The following is a 21,328-nucleotide window of genomic DNA, read 5'->3' as shown; positions in this document are numbered from 1 at the left end:
CGGCAATAGATCTTTTTGATAAGAAGCCATGCTGTTCATCGATAACCATGTTCTTACAGAGCGGAGAGAGTTTGATTTCACTTTCTTCGTGACTTTTTCGACAAATTTTAAGAAAATCATTCTGCAAATTATAGTTTTGGCTATTCCAAGGGTCGCCACGTTTAAACGATTTTCACGATACGGACAACACTGCGATAAAATTATGTGTCTGTTATAAATGAAAATCTTACGTCTGTCAACGTTAATCGATTAGTTCTGTAGAAGAAGACAAACCATTACGTCTCTTGTGTTTCTAATCTATCCAAATTTCTCACTTTCTAAGTTATATTACCAAACAACAAGTTATTTCGATAAACGATCCGCGAGCTTAGGATGTTAATCGCGATGACGAATGTTCGATCCGACAGATACGCATGTACGTGTACAAACCAAGTAATTAATTCTCACCTGTAGTACGTAAGATTTCGTATTAATAGAAACAGCTATGCTTTGTTCAACCTATTATTATTACGTGTATGAACACAATTCACAATTACGTAGAGTACCTTTGACCCTTTTATCAGTTGTGTCATATAAGAAAAGTTGAATACTTTCGATGTAGTATAATTTGTAATCCTTAAGCTACATCTTAACGAGTAGCGCGTATTTGTTTGTTTGAAACGATTTACTGTGAATAAATTTACGCGATCACAAGGGAACATTTTTTAAACGGATTGCTCGTTAGAAAATCCGTAAAAAGTTCCATTGCAAGTTTGATGCTTACATCTTTTAAATAAATTATCGAAAATATTAACTCAGTGCGCTTGTAGGTTGTCGGGGAAATTGAACAATTTGGTCGGAATTGATTTACGAATTTGGCAATTGGTCGCTAAACGAATACGCATCGTAACAGGAGCGATATTATTTAGTCTCGACTGAACAAACGGCAATCGATAGAAAAAGAATTCACGTTGATTCTACGTCTAATGAAAGGGAAGGTGTGGAAGATGGCAATACGAAGCTTGCCATCATTCGCGTATCAACTTGGCCGTGTAGCAGACTTTCAACATTACTTTTCTCCGTATGATCTTTAAACAGATGGTGGGTGACGATGGATCAAGTAAAAATACTATTTACGGTTTGAAATAAATGGAAATAAAAATAGAAGGAAATTATTTGGAATATGATTTTTAAGTTATTATATTTATAAATGTGCCTGGTAACTCGACCTATTTATGTTGCGAAGTGAAATTTATTAATATGGTAATTAGTACGTGGTAATTGCAACTTGAATACGGATGGCTTTGTAACGCCGATACCTTAGTTATTATAGAGTTTACGAGTTTTAGCCGCTTATTTGACGAGCGCCGAGCACCGAGCGAGCAGCGATCGAGAGGAAATCGACCCCTACCTTTGAGTCTCATGGTTGCAGGAGCGCTTACTGCGTACAGTTGCGCGACTACTGAGGGATATAACGATGTAAGGTGTATACTTGTACCTCTCGACTCGATACACGAAGTTGAGGAAGGAAGCGCTAAGACGGTTAAGCGACGTAGAAAATGGTTACACCTGAACGTGGTTGTTTGGCCAAAACTCGTTATACTTTTAAGGTATGTATTTTGGGTAATCTCTCCACAGCTTAAGCGTCGAACTATGAAAGGAACTCGTTTGTAGCGAGAGATTCGCTCGGGGTTATATTCTCAGATTTAATGAAACTTTGTTCTCGCGTAGATCTCGAGCTGTGAATGAAGAATATACGGAATGATCGCGTATGTTAAAACAAGCGAAGATGTAATCGAAAATTATTTTCTTATACCGTTAGCATCGTTAGAATCGTTAGAACGTTTATGATAAACTTAATTTTTCGTCTCTTTTATCTGATCTCTTTCTTTTTTTTCCCCCCTCCAATTCCTTTATCCGAATATAGTTAGTTGTACTTTCATCAATTAGAAATCAAGGTTAACTTTGTAATTTTGTCTTTTAAAAGGGGTAGTTTGTAAAGATTTAAAGCATTTATTCACTTCGCGTGTGAATCACTTAAAAATTAACCAACGCCAAGAAGCCATTAAACGTCGCCTTGCAGACTTTACCGACAATGAGAATCGGATACAAGTCCGACCCGTCTGGTCTCTTATGTCCGATCGATCGTATCGATCGCGCTTAAGCTACTTATTATCCCCTATACTTATTACCGTTGCACCTTTCAAATTCTACACGAGTACATCGCGAATCGAGTGCATCCAGCAATTATAATTTTGAGGGAATATTTCCTCGTTGAATTCGGTTTATGTGAATTTATAACAACCAGCTGGAAAAACAATTTTCTATCCGGTTAACTAATTTTCAATTTACTATCCCTCTTCGGATAACTTGTTATTATTATTATTATTATCATTTACAAGCTACTAGGTCGGTTAAATATACATCTAATCCACACGTACATAGTTTGTTTCAAACATTGTAACATTCCCGCACGATCCTATGTATCTCGTCAATAAATTAACTATTTTCATTATCGCACGTGTAAAACTGCAAACGTTTTAAATTATTTATACTACGTACATATAAATTCGCCAATTTGTTCACCATCTCGTTGCATCTAATAATTCCACGTGCGTTCCCTCTGTTTCTCTGCAATGTGCTCTTCTTCTAATCGATCGATGTACATATTCGAGTAACTGACGTAAATTTCCGTTTATAGAAAACCGAAATGAATAAATCTTGCAAATGGTCATCAAAAGTTATCGTTATTTTTTGATCTCGTACGAAGTAATAATTTTTTATCAATATGAAATTAAATGTACGTTCATATATACATCGTACTGTATCGAACCAATATTCCGAATGTTATGCAAAATTTACCACTCAACTGACAAGCGATGCTGTGCTTTTCGACTGCCTCGTGTTTCCTCCTCCGCTCCCCGCTTTTAACTATCTCAAGCTATCTCATTTGCTCATTTTTTTCCTTTTCTTTTCTGCTCTTTCCTTGTTCTAATGACAAACAATTAGCTTATGGTCAATTGCGTACATTCGAAAGGTTATCTTTCTTGCTGTTTTCAAAACTTTATATTCCATGATCTTTTTATCTTTCGTCCTGGTTTATTTTCTGATTGAAAATCACTCGTCTTGTATTTCACGAACCAACGTTGGATTATTTCAATATTTACACGACCTTCTCCAAATCTTGAATTGATGTTTTCAGCAATTTTTTCGACATTTCTACAGAGTTTAAAATTGTCTAAAGAAAATAAATGTATATAGACAGATTTCGCGGTTATTGATATTGCGGTGACGGTTGATATTTTTGTTACGAATCTTGCGTGTATTCGATCCACATGTATCAGAAATGTATGAAAGTGAAAGATTAGAGAAACATTTCATAAGCACTGTAATAACCCAGCTAATGGGTTTTATCATATCGTGGGTCCTTAGAGTCAGTTCGTCGTTTAAACGTCGGTTCGATTTTTTAAATTGAAATATGCATATAAACATGCGTCATTTAGCTGCGAATAATACGAAATGACTGAAAACCTTGCCAGAGGGTCTTCAATGCGGAAACTCTCCATCTATATATTGTTCATACGCTTAAACGCGACGCGGACGTTTGTATTGGTTTTCGAACACGAGCCAGACGTTCTTGGGTCTTTAATCATGAATTACAGTGCAACTCCATTTATTCGAACGAGTTTCGTTACCAGTAGCTGGTTTATTGAACATGTTGCCGAGATGGTATTATCCAAATTCGAGCCAGGTGGGATAGTACAATAAATAGAGTAGGATCGCGTATAACGCGGTACTCGTCTAACTTGTGTATTACGCGATCGCGGCATTGCTTGAAAACGCTCTGTGATGTATACATGCATTTCAATGAGAACGTACGACGATGTAACTGATAGGGGTGAAAATATCATTCATTGTTTTAAACGTACAAGCTAAACGAATCAAGAGCAGCATCTGTTTATAATCGCTTTGCTGCGTTTGTCTCTTATTCGAGTATCTGCGTTTCTGAATCGACCCGAAAATCATAATTGCGCATTAACTTTTGTACGATAAGAAGGATTTTACGTACATCGTGACGTTTCTACTATCTCTAGATCTCTAGAATCAGTTGTTACTCGAAATTAAGAAAGAAAATTTATTTTGGTTTTTGCGCCCGCGTATTTTGTGGGACCCGCGTAGTAACGTGTTATTTGTTACGTAATGGGAGATCGCCTGCGCCTACTCCGTACGAGTTTCTTTCACATTACGTCGAATGTACGACGAGTGTGCGATCTATACACACTATCGTATAGGCTATCGACCGAAGAACGGATATACGAATATTAATTCTTAGCGTCGAAATGAACAAGCAACGATGCGAACGAAAATTAGGAAATTCCTATTACGATCTGGAAAACCGAAACATCTTGTTATCCAAGCGGATTTGCCTGCCGTCGCGACCTGCTATTATAAGCGGAGTCCTGTTGTATACTACGTTTATCTACTATTGTCCGTGAATAGGATCTATATTACGATTTTCTCTCTCTCTCTCTCTCTGTATTAATATGCCGTAGCAATATAACAGCTTACGCATTTTCCTCCTCTCTGCGTTTCACAGTGACACAACGCGTCTCTATTCTACTATTAGACACTATTCTACCCTCGGATAACAGTATATTTACAATTACAATAATATACAACTTAATAACATTCGTCTAGTTTCTCTTCTCTCTTGGTTGGAACGCGTTGAAATCTTTATTTTAATCGTTGACGACAAAGCTTACCTTTCTATATATAATATTTCATCGAATTAAGCTTAAATCAACTTTTTGCTAGAAATTGTTCAATCAACGGTCTGCGTTTGCCGATCTAGAAAATTCTATGGCTCGTACAAGAACCTTTTTCGTTGGATATACGATATTTCGTAGCATCGTTGCTTTATAGTTGCATACGGGTATGCGATGTTCGCGCTTGGAAACGATTAACACTGATTTCTATCATAGTAGCTACTTGTGAGAGTAGAGCGTAAGCCAAAGAGAGAGGCCTTTTGACAGACTACGCCTGCCATACAAACATATTGTAGTCTCATTGTGTCAACAGAGTAGGTTCATTGCATCAACTAATTATTTATTACCTCGTGAAAGTAACGCTCTTTCGGCCATGTGAATAAGTAACCGCCATTAAAGTTGAGCATGTAGGCGATATATCTGTCAAGAGTAGGAGAGTGCTTCCGGCCTCGGTACGACTTTTACGAGCACGTTGTAAGACTATCGTCCTTAGTCCTTCGTCCCATTTCCTCTTTGTTTTCTCGTGAAAATGGAGCTGTGAACTGAGTGCTTTCTTCGATAAAAAACAAATTTTTCTGGTTATTTCTTAGTCATTTTTTAAACCTGTGCCGATGCAATATGCCACATGCAACGATAAGCGGAGATACAAACATACGTTTACGTATATACGTATACACGTGTCGATCGATATTATACCTTGTAAAAGCAGAGAATCGTTGTTTCTTAAATCTTTTTACTCTGCAACTCTGATAATACGTATAGTTGCAGTGACGCAAAAACTATCGGTGTACGTTACACGGTTAGGATGGAATTTATTCTTAATCTTCTAATTTATTCCTTGCGCGTGCTTCTTCTCGAAGTACCCGTCACCGTCACCGCCACTACAACCACCGTTAAGAAAGACTTACGATCGAAATTATATCGAATTAATTGCGTTACTTCGCCTCGATTCGTTTAAAATAAAACCATCTGTAGTAAATAGTTTATCATTAATTGCAACGAAAACAGATGTCGTCATACCTACATATAATATACATATTTTATCCTCCAGTGATTGGGTTATAACAAATCCTATCAAGTCGTATAGAATTTATCGACGAAGATGACGCCATGGTTAGCTATTATCAATAGCTAATAAACAAAAGATAATAAAACGAGCCTCTAAACACAGGCACGCATAAGCAAATGTACAAATACTTTGTACGCACGTTACGTGACAAATGGAGCGGACGAAGTGAAAGGTATTCGGAGGAGAATCTATTTTCATTGGAACAGTTTGATTATACAGGTCACTAAAACCGAAATTATCGGAAAGTTGGACAATTGGACAGAGAAAAACGAAGAAACAAAATAAAAAGTAGAAAGAGGAAATACGGTAGTTTGTGACTTTCTTCTATATCGTTATTTATTGATCTTTCGAAGGATAGTTTTGAAATGGTACGCGAGTGAGCTGGCGAAAGCGTTTGTAGGAAGTACGTATATGTATATGTATATGATTATATAGAGTAAACGCAAGTGTATGCGAAGACGTGTGAAAGAGGTTAAATCGGAAGGACGGATTATTGCTAGAGTATTTCGGATATCGCTGGGAGCACGTAAGCCCTCGAGGGTAGCCCCATAGGAACGTTGTTCGGTACTCGTGCACAGTACACCGCAGCTATGTGTAATCGAGGCACTAGCTTGCGAAGATAGTGAAATAGTGATCCGCGGAATAGGGGCGGCCAGGGGAGACGGAAGCGCATGAGTGGAAGAGAGAAAGGAGGGGGAAAAGTGATTTCGACCATAACAACTGCTTCTCCTAGAAGCGACAGCCAGCCTTGAATGCGGTCGAGAGTTTCAACCAGACTCACGAGACTTGCCCAGAGTGATCCAAGACGACTAACAATAAGATGGTAGGGTTAAGTAAACGTGTGCTGTTCGGCTGGAGGAGATCTAAGATTACGGTGAAAAGCTCGAGAGCCTATAAATTGGTGGACGGTAAGTGTTACTGTTATCAAGAAACTTGGACACAGTTCCCACTATACTGCGATTATATAATCGCTCTGTTGGTCCAGCGAAATCTAATTAAAAAGACTGGAGCCCGGTGCCTAGTCACCGTTATTAGTTGTCATCGTTATAACCGCTTTAATTTTATTTCAGAAACGAATTAATCAAAGTAGTAGAAACAAGATTGGCCAAAGATAGGTTGATTGGTTGGCTATCTTTTAAAATGAAAATAAGATGTAAAATAAAAAGTGAACGATTAGCAACGGTACATCGACAGTATAGTAAGAAAAAGAAAGGTTTAATTGGTAAAAATTAGTAAGAAATCCCTTCTAGATATTTCCCTTCTAGATGAATTCGATTAGGAAAGCGGTGGTGAAGAGATAATTTGGAAACTCGTCGGTATCGGTTCGTCGTATTTTCACCACTTTCTGATTTCGTATACGCTCGAGTCTTATACTCCCGATATACTCTGTCCTTCCTTCCATCAAGCAAACTAAACTCGGATACTAATCGTAGGCAAGTTTCGTTTCTCTTAGACCGTGTGTTAAACAGATACTGTGCTCGTGATCTTATTTAGGTCAAACCTGGTCACAGTTGGCATACGTTGATAATTGTACACAGCTGTGTTGAAATTGTATCCATTTGCGCTGACTCAAATACGCGTTTTAACTTTTCTTAATAAGAGATTTCAACGTGTCAAGATTCAAGTTTAAATTTTAAATTATATTCGGTGGACGAAATGTTGCAAAACGTTGCTTCTTCCACATGAAAAATAGCCCATTTATCTAAAATGCCTATCTTTCACATTTGTTCGTTGAAAAAGCTACGTTACCGATCCAAACGTCGATTAACGAAGAAATTTCAAGTATTATATCGTATCTTGAGGCGTCACGAAACTCCAAGTACATAAGCGCCTGTTACGTATAAATATACATTGTATCGCGTAATACGATGTACGTGTGTTTACCTTTTCCTCTTTTTAATTATGCGGATAATTTCGAGGACCGAAGGAGACATGGACCCTGTCCAGTTGGAAATTTCGTAGGACAGATTACGATACCCCATTCCGGATCCCTATGAGCAAGTAGGCAAGTTGGATGTTTAATCGGCGATGTTTCTTACAAAGTGCGACATTTTTCACGGCGCCGAACGTCGTAGTCTTTTTCTCTATGGCTTGTACGAGGCAATACGCCGGACACGTTTCACCGGGTTTCAGGATCATTGTGTGTTTTCTGTCGCCTGGGTCTTAGGTCGACCTATATTCGTTCGTATCGTATTATAAGGAAGCCTGTTTCATTTTTCTGTAAACATGCTATATAGGATTTGTGTAATGGTAAGGCTTAGTGATGAAAGTTATTTCGTTGTTCAAACGTACCCTAAACATCGTCGGTTTCTAGTGGATTGAAATAAGAAAATATAGCATGATCGATGTAAAACGTCGATCGTTATAGGCCCGTGATAGCGAAAAGTAAAAACGATTGGAAGGAATACCGGTAAGGAGGAACTAGTTTAGTAGCGGTAGGCTGTGAAATACGGCGAACGAAGCTGAAAGGTTATTCGTTTGGTTGTCGGAATCAGAGTGTAAACTAATAACAACGTTTAAAGGTAATTATTCGGTAAAACATTTGCTGCCGCGTCTCTATTCGTTATGGATGCTTGTGTATATTGGATGGCGGGAGTTGCCGGCTGGCTAAGGTAAAGGGTAAAAGGATAGGTAAGAAGAAGATGTAAGAAGAGGACGAAGAAGAAAGAGCGGGACGAAGAGAGAAAGAATAGGAGGAGAAGAAAAGGAAAAGGAAGAAGGGTCTTAGCACGCGGAAACTTTAGATCTTATAAGAAAAGTTAGTAGTTCGGCCTCGCACAGTTCTTCTATTTCCCGTTTCGGTCGCTCCTGGCTCCACTTCCTTTTGCTCCTTCTATGCTTCGACCTCCGTCGAGCAGGCCTTCTTTTTCCTACGCTGCTACCACCACCATCGCCAACACCACCACCACCACCACCACCACCACTTCAAACGCCTGTAGGTACCTTTCGTCTTTCGTCAGGAGCATGCCCACCCACCACCCGAGGTCCTCCTCCTCCTCCGGATATAATACACCTTTAATTTCCGGATTATAAAGTCCCGCTTGACGCGCCACGGTTAATTTACCGTTCTCACGCGCGTTTCTATCCGCAAATGTATGCGCGCACGTACCTGTAAATTCATCGTTAGAAAATTAGTAGGCTTTCGAGTGTAAATAGCATATCGCATGAAAATTTCAGCCAATAACACTTTACGGATTTCCACTTTGTGCTAACCTTTTTCCCGTTTCCCATATTATTACTCTTACGAGATAGTATATAGTTTCCTATTCCTAAACTCTAATCTCACTGATATGTACCTACCTACGAGTTAATGATCTTTCTATGTTTTTCCACCTTATATACTTATACTTCTATACTTATTCGCGAGTATTCTTTGTCACGCACACGTTAAAACAGACATTCACGCGTACTTTAACGATATCGATCGACCATTCGTATCCTTGTCACAACCATCTAATAACAACGTATGTTAATTTGTCACGGCACTGCCTGTCATATTATTTTCTTGTCGTAATATTAATACCGTTGCGTATAAACACAAAGCGTGAAAGCGGTTTTAGCAAACCTTTGGAAATCTTGTTGAAAGCTTCGATAGAACTATTCGTCGTTCCGAAATTGCAATGGTCGATGATCATTTTCGTTGCGATACAGCGTAATGTCTTGGCTGCAGTTTGTTCCTCCTAAGCGCGTTTAAAACTTTCTACTAATTTTTAAATTCTCCTTCGGCAGCATGACGGAGGCAGGAAGAAGTTTGTCAGGAGAAATAATGACTAGCTAACCCGATAAGATAAAACGATCGAAAGTTGGTGTAGGTTCTTGTCGCGAATAGCGGGCTTGGCCCAATTTTTCGGCCAATCGACGATTGCGAATTCATGGAGATTCTGTTTCACGTTCGAACGAGACCGTTCGAATGAAAAAGTAACAAAGCTCGATAACAGCCAGGATAAATCACGTTATTCGCTCGTAAGACTGAATTATTAATATTCAGCGAGTACTTCAAGACGATACGATTTCGTTGCTATCGGTGGTCCTGTGGGTGTCTCGGAATCACAAAAACGAGTGGAGAAAAGCGTGACCGCCTGGTCAAGAAGCTAAAAGTTTCAACCATGGCTTCGGTATAAACTACCAAGGAAAAGAGAAACACTTTTATCGAGCGCCAACACTCGCCGAACTTGCTCACGAGATAGAAGAACTCTCGGGAACTCGACACTTGAACTTCAACCATTTAATGTAGTTGCTGTGTGCGTGTATCTATAGGTACGTGCGTTTATCTAGAAGAATGTATATAGCGGCGAGAAGAGTATGGCAAAGCGAGGATAATAATATATTCGATAGACACTAAGACGTAGTTTAGAAAACTTTGTAGACTACACGCATACGCTATATGCATATTCAGGAAGAAACTCTGGCTACGTGATGATAAACGTTCAAGTCGATCGATTCGTTACTATGTATTTTTCAAATTGTCAAATTTTTATGTATCGTATAATTTCTATTATTATTTAATACTTTTCATTCTACGTTTCGACATCTGTTATTTACACATTTTAACATTTATTTTTATTTTACATTTAACGACAGCACATCTGAATACCGTAATCCTAATAATGTGATTGTGAATATTGTACTGTAGCGTACAGTATTTATATTTGTAGTTGTAGTAGTTGTATTTGTTAGCGTACGTATCTTTAGTGCACATACGTTTGTCACGTACGTATTTGTTAGCGGCAGCGGCAACGGTAAGGGGGGGTCAACGCATCTTCGCGACGATGTAAGGGCAAATAGCCCTTTATGCCTAAATATTTAGCCTTTATGCCAATATCAATGTATGTGGAATGTAATATAACGAGTGCTCGAACGAATGTTTGGAAAGTCGATAGTCGCCGAGCTACGAGGTGTCGATGACACGTTGCTTAGAGTTTAGAGAATGCGTTACTAATAGAGTTGCCGATGTCAAAGAACAGAGACTGTCTTAAAGGACCTGACCACGGTCTGTGACTGTGGACAGGAACCGCACGGTACTTTCCCCGGTACCTCGACAAAGAGTATAGTTTCTCGCTATAGAAAATTTTCCATACCCGTGTTATGTTCCATCTCCTTTTACCATCGTTTCTATTTTGATGTTCCATTGAAACGCGATCCTAAAGCGGATCAACCAGATACATAACCGCGATATTACATTTTTCGTAATAAACTTGCTGGTTTATTAAAGCGACGAGAGATTGTTGCAAAGATAACAATATCGGCGACCGATGCGAATTAGAATCGTTTTAGGACAACAGATATCTGGAATAATGTACACGTTATCGGCTGAAACATCGACACGATCTACACCTAACGCTTAACATAGCAGTTTAAGTTTTAATAAATTCAACGACCTGAGCCGATTCAACGACCAGCTTCTGAAACATAGAAATACTAGGCGCAAATGGGTAGAAAAATCCTCTGGAATATCCGAAGAAACAAGTGCAAACATAATTTACCTTTCAATTGTAAAGAATCGCGTAAAATTGATCTTCGTTGACTCGTTGATTAAAATATAGGATTAATGTGGACAATATTTATTTATGAAGCAAAAATGTTTCTCGATGAATCGAGTCATACGTTTTCCGAACGTATGTACAAGTAAACCGTAAGAAAGCTATTTTGTCGTATTTTAAGACAGATTCGTAAGGGATCGATTTTCTGTAAATACGGAAAATTCCGTGTACAGGTGCTATCGCGGAGCAGCGATCAAATTATTGTTCATATCCGATATACGTTTGATCGTGTATGGTTACCGCTGGAAGATGGGAAGATGTAGAAGCAACCAAGCTACGGAGAAACCGTCGTTAATTAATTAGTTCCTAAATCGACCAATCATCGATCTTCTCCTCGATCAGTGAACCAAATCGAATCGGACGATGATTGCCGATTACAGAGTTGACCCAGTCGAGATACTGCGTGCAATCGCCGATACGCTAAAAGCTAATAGATTTCACATTGGTCTGATTGATTTAAGAACGGTAACATTGTTCGAGTTGAAGAACGCGTAACCAATTCCAAATAGTAAATTAAAATGCTAATTAGGAAAGAGGAGGAAACTAGCGCCAGGGAATTCCAATCTCCTACATACTGTCAAACAGCGATAACTAATTCTTCCGTCTTCTCTCGTTATACCTTGTGGTTTATGTCTTTCCCTTTTTCCTTTTTCTTCTTCTCTTCTTCTTCTTCTTCTTCTTCTTCTTCTTCTTCTTCTTCTTCTTCTTCTTCTTCTTTCCCTCTTCTTTTCTTTATCTCAGGCGTAATAGCTATCGGTATTTACTCTCAAAGTTATAAAAAAATTGTCAAGTGGTCGTAGCTGTAACTGGGTAACTTGTCCAAGACAATGTCGAAGCAAGCCGATTTTATTATTCCAAACATCTCGTGAAAGGCGAATGAACAAAAAGGAGAAATTGGTCGCCGGAATGTGACAGCAGTAAGGTGAAGTGGAACGTTGGGAAAAAGATCAGGATGCTCTAACGGGTGACACTGCTACGCTTATTTGACACTTGGAACGACAAACGGCCACCTTATTACCTTCCCATCGTCCTCCTTGTTCTCGGTCGCATCGTCCTCTTGATAGCCTCGAAGAAATCGATTTCTGAAGGACCACTCTGACATCTCCTTGGTCCAGGAATTCATTTTGAAAGGAATTTTGATAAGGGTTTCAGCGGGCAACTTGTATCCTTCCGCCATGCGATATTCAGACGGAAAACTTGCTATTCCCGTCAACTAGTTTCCCGTTTTTTTTTTTTTTTTTTCTCTTCTATTATACGTATATATTATAAAATGAAAGGGATTTTTGTTCTTCCTGGAAAGAGAAGAAACTTGTTCAAGTATGTCGATATAACTATATAACCAATGCTATATAAAATATTAGAAATGCGTGGGTACTACGTGGGTACATCGTTAGCGTTTTAATTATCAAACTTATCACCTGGAAAGGTTTGAAAGGTTTCGACGACGGTCGAAACACGATTGTGTCATTTAATCGAGTCGCTGTAGATTTTTCAGCAAAGAAGAATGCAACTTCTTTATAGAAAATTAATTCACCGAGGAAACGGTTTCTGAAGCAAAATTGTTTTACGAAATAATGAGTTCAAGTAAGAGTTATTTCGTTGCAAACTTGAGAGAGGCGGTAGAAAAAAATGTAAAGGAAATTACATCTAAAGTTAACGGAAGATGCATTACGAAGATTAATTCGTATTCTTTGTTTCTTCAGGCTGGGCTCTGTGATATAGCGTAAACGAAGGTCAAACTACGCGCATTACTCGCTAATGCCTAATCACATGCCAGATAGATATTGCATTAATCGTGTATGCACGAGCGGCCGCGTATATATACGGTAATATACAGCTGCGATTTCACCTCTCACGATCAAGAAAGGCCTATCGTCTATCATCGACTGGCTTATCGTAATTGACGATATGGTTCATCGGCGAATACGAAATTATTTAATACGCGATAATCGTGATTTTCCTTTTTACCTTTTCAGATATCTGTGTAACGAGCTTCCCCGCCCTTCTGAACCTTGCGTTGCTGATGTAGCTGGTCTTCGAACATTCTCATGGTCGAGTTTTGCTTATTTATTACTTTGACAGTTAAATATCAAGTTAATCGAAAGATGGATCGCATTGCACGAACGTTTAAACTAACGACTAACTTGCATCCACTATCATCGAATGATATGCTGAAAAATTAAGCGATTTTCCGTCGTATCTGAGAAAAATTGAAACGAGTACGAAACAAGTACATTCGAAAAGTTACTCGTGCGAGGAAACGATTGTCGTATGGAGGAAGAAGTTTAGTTTACAGGGATATTCTTTTAAAAGTATTTTCGATTCGTTCGAGGCGCGGGATGATAGCGGGTACCTCGAAATTGTCATGGGCTTCTCTTTTTATAATAGTACGGTACGAATGGAACACAGAGGGACAAGATGCGATAAATAATCGATGAATAACGTTGGATGAAAAAAGGCGTGAAAAAAGGTCTTAACCGACGTGAACCGATCAGTTACCGGAAAAATCGTTGATAGCACTTTCGTTGTTGGTGACAACGCTTTGCGGTCAGAGGCGTTGGATTCGCGGTAGAAGCACTGAAAGCAGCGGTTGAAACCGAATAAAAAGGACGTATTGAAAAATGGGGAAAAAACGCGGGACGAAATACATGGATGCCGCTGCATTGGCTTTCGAAGCGATTGCCACTGGCGATAAGGACTTCATTGTCTCGGTACCGAATCGAAAAACGAGCGGAACGCCGCGCCGCCGTGCTAGATAGATGGAAAAAGTAGAAGGGAAGAGTCGGAGGTTGTTGGCGCGCGACTAAACGATCGCCATTTTTCCCATTTCTCTCTTGTCTCTTGCTAAATGCCAACTCGATATGCACATGTCCACTACTGCAAAATGTGTCGTTATTCTGAGAAAATGAGCCAGATGGTGTAGCGTCACGCAGTTTCCCATAGTCTGAATCGTTAGCTACGTATTGCATCGTATTCCATCGTGTTCGATCGTATTCGCTTAATTCCTTCCTACTTGGAAATACCGCGAGACGTTTTACATTTTCCCATGAATTCCCCGAATTTTCCCGCTTTTCTAGGTTTACTGCTATTCACGTTGAAACGGCTCCTCCGATTTTCATTTCTAATTTCATTTCTAACAATGATTATCACTTTTTCTAATCGTACGTAACATACTTTCCTCGGTTATTCCTACGAAACAATGCACACCTCGTCGATGTTTGAATATCGCGAGATTGCCAGAGTTGTAGACTTTCGATTACGTATTTCAGGATTGTGACAACTTTCGAAACTGCGCTGATTCTTCCAACTTGTAAAGACTTTCTGTCTGTTCAACGTTTTCAAATGTAAATGTCAAGTACTTTCCGCATGTATCTTCCCATCATTATGCCGAAGACAACATAGGATAATGGAAATGTAAGAGCTGCAGAAACGTTTACTTATACAGCGACTGTTCCTAGACAAATCTTACGCTTTTCTTATTTTTCCCTATTGATTTTTCCCCTGGCTTTTCCTATTCGCGTCATTCTGTCACAATGTCTGCGATCTATCAATCAGAAATAGTCCCATACCAATTACTCGTACACTAGACGCATTAGTAGAAAGTGCATTTTGCATCTTTAAATAATTACGAGTAGACAATAGTAAATGAGAAAGTTATATCGCGTTGAAAATTTCTATTACTCGTTGTATTTAAGCTTGCTGATTGCATAAAATCTGCAATTCGAAGAATTTTTAAGGCAAATATAATTTAACGCGCGACAACGATGATTTGCCTAGCAAATAAAATCATATTTATAATATTTCTCGTGTTTCGATTCGATTCGATAGCGAGATAGATAAATGAAGATTTAGCTAAAGCATCGAAACAACGTTCGTTATATTAGACGAAACGAATTGTGCGAGTTTTTCTTCGAGTATCGGGTTATGCATTGTTTGAAACGAATAAAGAGCGGAATTCTACCAGCAACTGATTGTGTATTCGACTTGGCGAATCTGAAACGTCGTAATACCGAGCTGCAGAACTCTTCTAGCCGAGTATGTAACGACGAAAGGTACAACTCGACTAAGAATAACTGGATTTAACAACTACGTAGCTAGGGTGTATTACGAGTACGACGCGCGTCGCGTCGTTTAGTCTGTCAAGAGAAATGGTAACCGATGGTTTATCATCTCGATTATTTGCCCTTGATAACAGTGATATATAAAAGATATTCGATTCGATGGTCGTTTTGTCGTCAATGAAACATCCAAGGTGTATGTGATATCGAAATTAGTTCTATTTAACGACTACGTTAAAGTTGTTACGCGTCTTTATGAAATTGCAATCCGTTGTTCGACATTCGCCTCCCTCTGACGTTCGATATAACGAGACGAAATAAAATTCAAACTTGTGGGTAAAACACATTTTACTGTAATAAAGCAACGGCATCGAAGTTTACATACGATCTTAATTATCTTTCAAATACATTCGTTTCTACATGTATGATATTCGCATTGTACGTGTAGGTACGTTATATCGAAGAGTGTGGTAACTTTGAAGAAAATCTATCGTACATAATCGTGCGAATTCGTTCATAATCTATATGGAAAATTTTAACACGAGCGTAAATTCTCTCTTGGTTTTAGAACGTGCAATTCGTCCACAGAATGATGCGTCGTTTCGATGCAGTTTCCTCTATGTAAATTGTATGCATACCTGATAATAGCGTGAATATCGGAGAATTCCATTAGCCGCGCGTCCTATTTCCTTGTACTCTGCTATACTCCATTCTCAACTGGTTTCCTCGGTCGCGTTCACATTCTGCGTCCATTTTCTTCCTCTTCGTGTAAGAAACTCGCGTCAAGGATGGAAAGAGAAGAGAAGGAACGGTGGAAGATGAAACGAGTCTTAGTAGCTCGAAAGCCATATTAATAGTCAGCACTTAAGAGTTTCATTAAGTCGCAACCGCTCGATCACTGCCTACCACTACCCTTCCAACAACTTTCATCCCTTTTAACTACCACCCCTATTTCCAAGTTAGCTCGGATTCTACACTAGAATTAGTCCGCGCACAATTATAAGATATACAGCCGTATATTTATTTCTAACTGCTGTCATCCACACTCGGAATAACGCCAGCCCCGCTAATTATTTCACACCCGTTTCCATTTCAGCAAGTTCAGCATGCCCTGGCAAATTTCAATATCCATTCTATTCACCTTTGATCGAACTCACCTTCTACTATATATTCTACATCCTACTTTCGTTACTCTCCTTACTGGCGAGCTATTTTCAGCCATATAATTTACTCTACTGCCTTCTTTCGTTGCAGATTATCCTGCCACTTTGGACGAAAAGGATACGAGATTACGACAAAGGATAAATATATAATCGACAGGTGAGAAGCATACTGTGTATCTCTGAGTAGTAATCAAAGATAGGACAATGTTGAAAAGCTTTTTATCGTGAAACGAGCACAGTTCGTACCTACCAATGATAAATTCGTGACTTTCTAGCGATTCGATTACTCTTTGCCAAGATGTTAAAGCCGATAGTAACGTTTCGAGTAGATACGCGATAAAAACAGAAGATCCTTTAAGGTAAAAGCGTATGGAGATGCCGTGTAATCTTTTTTCTCTGTTTTCTCTCTTTTCTCTTTCTTTGTTTTGTTTTTTTGTTTAAAATTACCGTAACCGTAATACTTTCATAAAGCAGTAGGACGGCATATGCTGGATCTTTAACGTTATTCTTTCCTCTGTAAACACCGAATAAATGCGAGTATTCGTCCCTGTTGTTCGGCTGTGTTCGGCGAGTGAACAGGGCCAGAAATTTAGCTGGGTGTTTCCTTTAAAGTTGACGGCGTGGCACCCCTTTGCAGAAGCTGAAACAGCAGGACCGTCACCACGTCGTTAACAACGACTATCGTTCTATGGAATTTTTCGGTGGATTTTCTTTCGCTCTCGGTAATACGCCTAACCCAGGAAACGACGACAGAAGACTATGTCCGATGGGACATAGGTCGCCATGGCAAAAGCTGGAACGGGAATGAAATCTGCGCGAGAGGACATTTCATCGGTGTACCGACCCGTTGGGAAAACAAGCACATACGCGCGTACATATCTAACCGGAATTATACGCGGTGTATGTACGCGGGACCAACGTGAAACACGGTTGTCGGGATGACAGGATGGAATTCACGAGTCGGCGTGCGATCTATTAAACGCGTCGAGCTAGACGATGCGCCATAGCTTGCTGTGACTCGGATAGAAAATGGCACACCCGTACGTTTTTAACCCTCCTCTTTCCTTCGCTTCGTTTCGTTTCGTTTCGTTTCGCTCGTTAGCAAGGGTTACGAGCATCCAAGATAACGGATAAATCATAAAGTAAGCTCTCTCTCAAGAAACCGCTCTAATTCCATTAGACATTCCAATAGACATTTTCATCGACTTTGGTGGTGTTGCGGCGCAGACCGTCGGAAAGATAGGAAAGAGAAAACTCGGGTGACAGACGACTCTTATAATATGCAGCGTCGAGCAGTCGTGAGCAGTAGATTTTCTTTTAAATCTGAAAGAAATCGGTAATCCAGCTATCTCGCATCGCCTCGTTTGTAAATATCGATAGAGTTTGGAAATAGCTCCGTATACAGTTAGAAATAGTAGAATAAATAGCTTATAACGTTAATGTCGGCAGCGGCATAAAATAAAATAAAAGAAGGCTGAGTGGCGTGAATCGGCGATACGCAACGTAAATGTAATAACGTAAGCGTAACGTAAACGTTCGATGAATTTTCAGCAGGCTCGACCGATCGTGGGCCAGCTCGTTGCGTCTCTATCTGCGACCTTCTCTCTATTACGGTGAGAAAAATTTATGACCAGCCGTGCGTCGGTGATTGAGATGGCTACACCTAATGGCCCGCTGTCTGTGCCGAGTATCTATCATTTATATGTATATCGTTAGGTCCTTCTCGTGTTGCCTGTTTTTGCCAATACCTTCGCGGTTCGAACGTCTAAGAAAAGGCAGAGAAAGACGATAGCGAGGAGAACAGCTACATGGAGCAACGTGATTTAACGTTGTTAGCCACCGAATAGAAGAATATCGTCATGGATAAAAGTGAGCCATGTATGTATAACGTAGACGTATATATCCACATCGATCTCGGCGGTGATCTGTAAACATTTAAACATTATAACATTTATCATAACAGTTTAATCGAATGAAAAGATAGTCCTCCGATTCTTCCTAGAGGTCCTTAGAGAACGAACGATCGATTATTTCTAATTTTCAATGTCTGCCTCGCCCTTCCAACATATACCACCACTCTTCCATCGTACAAAGTTTCTAATGTAATTTAATAGCATAATTTAATGACGTAAGGAATATGTTCGACGTAGAAATCGATATGTGTAACTCAGATTGCTCGGCTCACAATTAGTAAGCGCTAAGTACGCGAGTACATCTCGTTTACTGCATCGAGGACAATGGCGCATCGTGCTCTTAGAAAAATCTTTCTTCAAATTCCTTTCCCAAGATTTCTCTAGACATTTTCGGTTTTCTATTTCTTCGTCTCTCTACTTTCAAGGATATTCGCTTTGCCTTGGAAGTACACACGTGGCATCTTAGTAAATGTAGACAGGTTCTGTCTTCTCTCAGATTTTCTTTTCTCGGTGCACTTCTTCCATTTCTGTTTCTATCTGTCCCTATTCTCGTCTTTCTCCTTTAAGCCTTATTTAAACTCAGCAATTTTCTTTCTAAACGCAGTCCTTCCCATTTACCGTTACTGGTAACGTATAAAAGTTGCCAACCAGCTGGCGATATCCGCAAGATTTTTAACTTGTGCTCGTTATAAAATGTTTCGATCGTGGAATTATAAACAATTTGTCGGGCAGGAAAATATTAGGATGAGAAATTTATTGGAACACGCGGACTGATAAATGGTAAAAGGCTGGCAATTTCAGAAGAATCACGCTTCCAAAGTGATTAAACAATAATAATAGTTCGGAGAATATAAGAGTTTAAAATTAGTCAGCTGAAACTGCGGATTTACGATAAAACCGATCGAGTATTTATGGAAAAGTTGAAACATCGCGTAAACGAGTTGTATCCGTTCAGCCGAGGTAAAATTATTTAAATTCATAAGGGAATAACGGAATAAAAACACTTTTGACTTTATTTTGAGATTAAATCCCTCGGCTGTCAATGGCCTCGTTGTATTTTATCATTGCAAAGGTATTGTGACGTTTATCGTATATTAATTTCATTGGTACGAAAGATATCAACGATAACGTACGACATAAATTGCGATGATACTATCGCACTGTAGGATAGAGCGTAGATTTCTTCGTAGTCGGATCGATCGGGTAAAGTTAATTTCGTGCTTAAAATACGAGTCTAAATTCTAGTTAATACAAGTACTCGACTATGACGATACTTTCTCTTACTATTTACCGATAACGATGATATCTTCGCGTTAGAAGTGTTTTAAATTACACTTGTTACGATATTAATATACTCGTAGACGAAAACTCGTGGCAAAGTCAAGAGATTTGTCTATTTCGATAATAAATACGAAAGTTGTTCACAGGTTTTAAAGTTCGTGGATGTATCATAAAGCAAGTTACTCCCCGGAAAGTAACTTGGGAAATTAAATGCAATTTTCCTACAGTCGATAGGTCTGAACCGAGAGGAAATTCCGGTGCTGTTGCCAAACTTTCGTCCACTTGGAAGTTGGTATATGTTGTAGGTATGTATACATGCATCCGTCTTCGCTAAAAGATGTGCTACACTGAGTTCTAATGACCATTAGTCTTGTGCAGGGGTTTTATATTTAATTAATGCAATAAGCAAGAAATAAACAACTCGCGTGAACGTAAGAGATACGTAATGCGAGTTATTCTCACGATACGACAAAACGTTACAGTTAGTAAATTCAGTAACACCACGATGCTACATGTTCGGTTGGATGCAAGATACGAGTAAAGAAATTCGATCGATAAACGATTTGCAAATACCACGCGTGAAAGTAATTTTATTATCACGGATCGAGTATATTTCACAGGGTTATTGCTTTTAACGATTGATTATAGTTTCGACGAATAGTAGTTACTGCATCGGCCACGATTACACGCCGTGTATTATTTAATTGCTGCTATATACATACTTGCAGTTGCAAACGCAAGATGCGTACCTGTGTATGCGAATGTCGCGATGTCGTAACGAACCGGTGATCATTCGCATTACCGCAGAATTTCGTAATGCGATAGAGGCAATGCGCAATTCTCCACGATAACGGCTGTTCGCCATGTACCCTTCGTCATAGCGCTGAAATAGAGTGTAGCTCGTACAACAGCGTTGTTGCTGTTTACTAATGAAATTTCTTATTCGTACCGCGTGTCACAATGTTCTTTTCTTTCGTTTATAATGTATTTCAACTTATACGTATGTACATATATTCGTTTTAATGTAATCAAGAAATTACGTTTTAGTCGTTTTTGCCTTTCGAGATTGTAACATCAAAGCGAGATAATTGAAATTACGATCGTAACAAGCGTTTGTCGTGCGACGTTGATGAAGGCACGGGACGGGCACGAGTAAAAGTCAGGCATAAAGCATACAGATTCTAAAGTTGAAATGTAGACGCGAATTATATTTCATCGCGATAAGATCGATATCGAATTATCATTCGAAACGGAACGTCGTCGAGCATCGTTGTTCACCGCGGGAATAATTGAGTGGTGAACGTGTGCAACGTCACGTCGGGAATAATGCTCGTCTAATTATACCCGTTTGTGACCACTGAAATTGCATCGTTTTAATTTCGCCCCATTACACGCATTTCGTCGGAGTTGTCCGAATTCTGCGAATTGTTTCACGTCTCTCCATAACCAACGCCTACAGTCTACAATAAGCGTCAAATCCGATAGGCCATGTCAAGTTTAATACGATCGATAGATGTTTGCATTTCGAAATGCAAACCTTCGATGAATTTCAACGTTTT

Source organism: Bombus vancouverensis, chromosome 4 (assembly GCF_051014615.1).
Source record: "Bombus vancouverensis nearcticus chromosome 4, iyBomVanc1_principal, whole genome shotgun sequence".
In the NCBI taxonomy this organism is placed as follows: Eukaryota; Metazoa; Arthropoda; class Insecta; order Hymenoptera; family Apidae; genus Bombus; species Bombus vancouverensis.
The sequence above is the reverse complement of the archived record's forward strand: the minus strand, read 5'-3'. Positions refer to the sequence as shown.